Genomic DNA, 5,348 nt, shown 5'->3' with positions numbered 1-5,348 from the left:
ATTTGGAGGAGGAGGGAAGAGGGTTCGCCTGATTTGACAGTTTTTTTTTCGAGTGATCAAATATGTGAAACTGCAGCCAAGATGTCATGATAACTTTCAAATAATCCCACTAAACGCCACGTTTAGCCTTTACCAAGAGAATAAACAGGATGCTGGCTCTTTATATCATTACCAAATTTGGTTTATATGATTATAAAAATGGGGAAAATAAAATAGCAGTATTTCACAGCTTTATCTCTATATTAGACACTGCCACGAAGCATCCTGGTGTACAAATATTTCCATTGTTCACCTAACTTCCTCTCCAATATACTGTATATGCAGTTCATGGTAATGTAATGAAAAACATGTCCTGCATCTGTAGTGGACATTTACAAATGCGCCTTGTTTACCGGTTGTTCTTCTGGGTCACCCGTGACCCCTCCTCCATCCCATGGGTGACTGCACCCGCTTTATCCAGTGAACACAAGAGATCACAGCAGAGTGACACGTTCTGCGGGAAAGCTGCTGACACTCACAGCAAACTGTATTAGATCTCAGGGGGGACAAAGTGCTGCAACCAACCTGGATGCACTGCTCATAATTCACTCATCGCATTACCAAGATCATGGCCACAGAGGAATACACCCACACCATAGTTACCCAGGCTTACACGCTGTCTCTCAAACACACATGAGGCAGGACGAACAACATACCACCACCTCTCTCACATACATTTTAGCACCCTCAGCCCGTCTACCTTTCTCTTTCCTTTTCCCCTTGATATCCTGCTGTTGTGTGTTGCACTAAATCAGCATGTTTTGGCAAAATTTCTCCCTGTTAAAAGCACAATTACCTTTTAATTAAACAGTCACTGATGACTGCAGCTTTGAAATTTACGTGTCAATTTTATTTATTTATCTATTTTATGGCAGACAGTTTTAGCTAGAGACAAGGAGACAGCAGCGAAGCAGTTTGGGGATAAATTTTGGTCATTTTCACTTGAGAAAGAGTACATCTCAGTAGATAAATGTATGAAAAACTCTTTCAATTAAACCTCCTTACTTCTGAATCAAGCTCATAAGTCATCCGCTAGATACGGTTACTTGCACCACACAAAACTCCATGTGAATATGAAGCATAGCTCTTTTTTACACTCTGTTGTCATGTCATGCAACATCCGTTGATCTTTTATATGTCAAGATATACTGTATATTTCTACAGCAGGTTGTTTCCTTTAATCTTTAACCATTGTAGGATCCAGTTTTTCAGCTCACAGGAATCAATATGCTGTAAAGTCAGTCTGGTTCCAAGCGAAATCTACCTCTCCTATTATCCAGCAACTCCCTGTGGTTTACCGCATGATATTCCACGTTCAGTCTGAGCTCAGAGTGCCCTACTGTACAAATGGTAGCTTCTAAAAACAGCACTAAGGCCTGACATAACCGTTTCCAAATGACCGATTGCATGGCAGCGCAGTGCAACGTTGATGTGCCTCCAAGTGTTGTCTGCTAGGCTCTGTGGCTCAGCCCCCTTTGAGGGAGACAGACAGGAAAAGATTTCCCCATCAGTCACCAGGCCGTCATAATTGCCAGGTGAACGTTAGCTACAGCTTTTGCAGGACTTTTATAATGAGTGCAGGGGGACACGGGTCATCCACCATGCATTCTGGCTCTCATTAGGAGGAAAAGGCTACTCACATATGTGCGGAGCAAAAACAAGGCTATTAGTTTGGACTGACCAACATCAGCCCGTCGTCACCAGCTCAAATTTTTTTAATTGCTGTTTTTCACAGATATACTCATTGAAACAAAAGTTTCCTCCACAACTCTTTGCAAAGTATCTGTCCTGTATGCACATTTAGACAAAGCAATTCATTTCAGGATACAGTGGGTGTTGAGTCACAACATGTCTGCATTACAGTCTAGTGTTCTTGAGTTTTAAAGCCCCTGAAAACTTCACATCAAAATATTTCTCTATAAATATTCATGACTGAATATGCAACAAAGTTTAAAACAAACATTTATAGGTCTTATTTATTAAGACTTAAACTTAAAAATCATAGGTAATTTGCTAATTGATGCTTCATGTGTGTATGTGATGACAGTGACCAAACAATCCACCAATTCAGATTCAAATGTTGCTAAATCCAGATTGGTGCAGATTACTGAAAATTGAGTGCTCACGTATAATAATAAATTGATTCAGAAAACATTGTTTTTTCAGGGCCTTTGAGTGATACTACAGTAAAATGTTTGTAACAGACATGGTTACCGAAATGGATTATCGTCACTCACAATTCTTTTTTCTTTGCTATTTTTATGTGTTTCAAAATCACAAGATCCCATTTCTATGTGGATTAAGTTCAGGTTCAGGTGGATTAAGTTCAGCCACAGAGACTATTACACAATATAACATGTTTGTATGACCAGGCACAAGGGAGTGTATAGAAACCCTTATTTTAACAATGATTCAAACACACCCAACCCCACAGAAACACTTTTCTAATTGTGCTCGGATTTGTCAATGACAGCTAAATACAAGAAAGAGGTTACGGTCCGGGCTTGTTCTTGTCACACACCAGGAGGCAGCTGATGTGTAACACTGTGCACTAAATTGGAATATGCAGATTAGTTCTTATCTAATAGAGGTTGGATTTGGAAGAGCTGTACATTTTGCTTCTACAAAGAAAAAAGTTTTTTTAGCATCATTCTCAGAAAACGACTGCTTTTTTCACAACGAAACACCATCTTCCATCACAACTATTGACCAGTGTAATGTCTGTTGTTGGCCCCTCTTGCACCAGCACATGACAAACTTCTGTTCGTTAATGATAAGAAATACTTTGATGATCCTCTGTAACCCATTTCATAAAAATAGCCCGGGCAAAACCTGATGGGTGGGTGGGGATGTGATTGATTTATTAATCTAATCAGACCAATGTAGGACACCAGATGCATTTGTCCTCCTCTCCGAATCAGCTCAGATAGCACTTGAGGTCATCCTTCGAGAAAATCAGCCAATCACTTCAGACAATCTTCTGTAATTTTCCATCTTCCTTTATAATCTCCACAATCAGAGGCAGAGCAGGGAAACCGCCTCAGCTTTGATGATGCTTTGATGGATCTGCCCCCCCCCCCCCACACACACACACACAAATGCACAACTTCCTCCCTAAAATTTCTCTTGCCGCTACAATATTGATTTTTGAATTTTAAACAAACAATCTCCTTCCCATGAAAGACATGCACTACAATGTTCTGCCCGCAAAGATTAGGTTTTAACAGGAGGGTGCTGGAGCACTAACAGACGTGAAGCCATGTGGTGGATAAGAAGAGCAGCATCTCTAAACCAGTGATTCCACGGGGTACAGCAATTGGGTCAAAATATGGAGCCTCCAAGGGACATATGAGATTGTCAGCATCGTGTGGTAATCAAAGGACATTACAGCTGTTTAACCACAAACTGAACTCTCACTGGAGACAAAGTAGCATCTGACAATGACAATGATACAGCCACATATAGTCATGTCAGATGAGGAATTATTCTAGACACAATCCTTAATAGGTGCACTTAAAAAATATTGTTCTGGTGTGGGCTGTTGGTTTTTCTTTCCACTGCTGAAGCAAAGACCTTATTAGTTGTCGCTGTGGTCAAAAATAGCATCCAAACAGGAGCGTTTTGTGGAGCAGCTCCTGGAGATCGATGATTGATTGCTATACAATTACTGCTGAAAGCAGCAGGGCCCCTCCTCCTAATCACTGCTTTGGTCGCTAAAAGGAGATTATCACATAGAAGAAGCTTGTTAAAGGCACTTTCTCCCCTGCGAATCAATAAAAATTACACAAGAAATTGCAAGCATACATCAGAAACTTCTTGGTTGAATCCCTAGGCTGGCGCTGCACATTTAAAAACAGGTACACTACGTGATTCTGTGTGAGTGAGTGTGTGGGTGTATGCCTCTTATGGCAGTAGATCTGACCCCCACTGAGATACTGGCCTCAAACTATGTCTAATTAAAGCTGCTATTCAATGCAGGCGCTCTGGAACTTCATGTCCCCTGAACAATTAAGTGCAGGATTTCTCCTCTGGTCTCAAGTGAGAAGAAAAAAGCAAATCCAGAGGGTTGATCATCCCCCTCTCTCTTCCCCCCAGTCTGCCGCTACCTATTACTGGATTCACTTAGTTGATGGAACCCCATATGTCGAGCATCGGGGGACATGCAGACCAGAGACACTTGGAGAAATAGGATGGAAAATGTACAGCATTGGATTTGAAGTCGAGGCACGAAAGTGTTCTTGTCACGATGGTCTAATGGAAACAGGTTAGAGAGACAATCACATAACCAAAAAGGCTCTTGAAAGTTGCACTGGATAAGAGCATTATAGCAAAATAGGTATAAGTGTGAGCTTTTGTTTGAGGTGTATAACAGCAGGGTGTTTTCACATTGCCTAGATTCAACCTAAAATACATGTTTTCCAAACAATCACATTATACTCACAGATACCCAGAGGCTTCTGTTTCTACTAAATTACTGGCATTTACCAAACACAAATTAGTCAGCACAAATCACAGTCATTGTCTTGTGGTCATGACAACATGGCTGTATGCCTGCAGTGGTCCACTTTGCAAATGTCCTCTGAGGTAGCTTTGCTGTACTCATACCCCAATTCTGCTTTTGAATGATCTGACTGATTGAAGATATTATTCTCATCATCAGCTATACTTTCAGATTATCTTCATTTTCAGTAACTGTCAGAGAGTGGCTCTGCTGCAGTGAACCAGACACACATTGCAGTCAATGGTGGAGAGTAACTAAGAACATTTTACTAAAGTACTGTACAATTGTTAGGTTCTTGTACTTGAGTATTTCAATTGTATGCTACTTCATACTTCTACTCCACTTTCAGAGGGAAAAGTAAAACTAATCATTAAAAACATAAATAGCCTACAGTAGATTCTCTTTTATACCTCAGGTATCCCAATACCCTATGAATGTTTTGGAGAAAAACAACAGAAACACTATAAAACTGATAAAACAAATAGTTTGAGGAATAACTTAAAGGCTTTACTGAAAAATGAATGGAGGAATTAAACAGCATGTATTATGGTTCTTAATCTCTGGAGACCCGGGGTATTTCTTTAAAGATTAATAAAGACGTAACCAGAATTATACTTTTCCTGAGCCCATGCTTTGTATTTTTCTGTAGAACTATACCACCTCCGTGGTGAGAAGCTCTGATCGTGCACTACCGCCGAGAGCCACAGTGAGCCACAGATACCCACAGATAAGGCCTCCATTAGGGCTGTTGTTTTAAAGAATCTTACCCCTTAATGGACTCCCCTGGCCCAGCCACAGACCCACTATC

The sequence above is a fragment of the Anarrhichthys ocellatus genome, unplaced genomic scaffold (assembly GCF_004355925.1).
Source record: "Anarrhichthys ocellatus isolate YVR2014 unplaced genomic scaffold, GSC_Weel_1.0 scaffold20, whole genome shotgun sequence".
NCBI lineage: Eukaryota > Metazoa > Chordata > Actinopteri > Perciformes > Anarhichadidae > Anarrhichthys > Anarrhichthys ocellatus.
This window is presented reverse-complemented; position numbering follows the sequence as displayed.